Source organism: Condylura cristata, unplaced genomic scaffold (assembly GCF_000260355.1).
Source record: "Condylura cristata isolate star-nosed mole 26May11 unplaced genomic scaffold, ConCri1.0 scaffold00001, whole genome shotgun sequence".
In the NCBI taxonomy this organism is placed as follows: domain Eukaryota; kingdom Metazoa; phylum Chordata; class Mammalia; order Eulipotyphla; family Talpidae; genus Condylura; species Condylura cristata.
The window spans coordinates 8200289-8201027 of record NW_004567102.1 but is presented as its reverse complement, the minus strand read 5'-3'; positions in this window follow the sequence as shown (position 1 = coordinate 8201027).

Below are 739 nucleotides of genomic sequence, written 5' to 3'. Positions count from 1 at the left end.
TGAAAGACACCATTAAGAAAATGATAAAACAAGCCAGAGTCTGGAAGAATGTTTACAAATTACATATATAATAAAGGATTTATATTGAGAATACATACAGAATTCTCACAATTCAACAATAATAATAGACAATAAAAAAAACAAGATTTGAATTAATACTTCATCCATAAAGATATGCAAGTGGCAATTAATCATTGATAAGATATTTACTATCACTAGCCATTAGGAAAATGTAAATTAAAGTCACACAGAATGTCCCCACAAACTGTTTGGAGTGACTTAAAAAATACCTGAGACTATCAAGTCTTTTCAAGGAAGAAAAACTTATCCAGACTCTTTGCGAGACAGTTTGGCAGCTTCGATAGCGTTAAAGAGAAACTTTCCACAGGACCTCGTACTTCTCCTAGGACTGTATCAACGAAAGCTGTTGACCCACATGTTATATGTACATGAATGTTTACAGGGGGGTATTTATAATTGTTCCAAACTGGGAACTATTTAAATGTTCATCAGCTGGCAAGTGAACAGATGAACTACCTGTGGTTTGGCCAATAAAAAAGAATGAGGGCCCTCCCTGGTGGCGCAGCGGGTTAAAGCACAGCACTGAGAAGCTAAAGCCACTTCCACATGAGTTCAATTCCTGCCTGCCCTGGAGGTGACCACATGGCGCGGCAGACCTCTCCTGACCCGCCCGCTGCTCCCCTCAGCAGTGTACTTCGTCGATCTGCCTGTTCTGCTC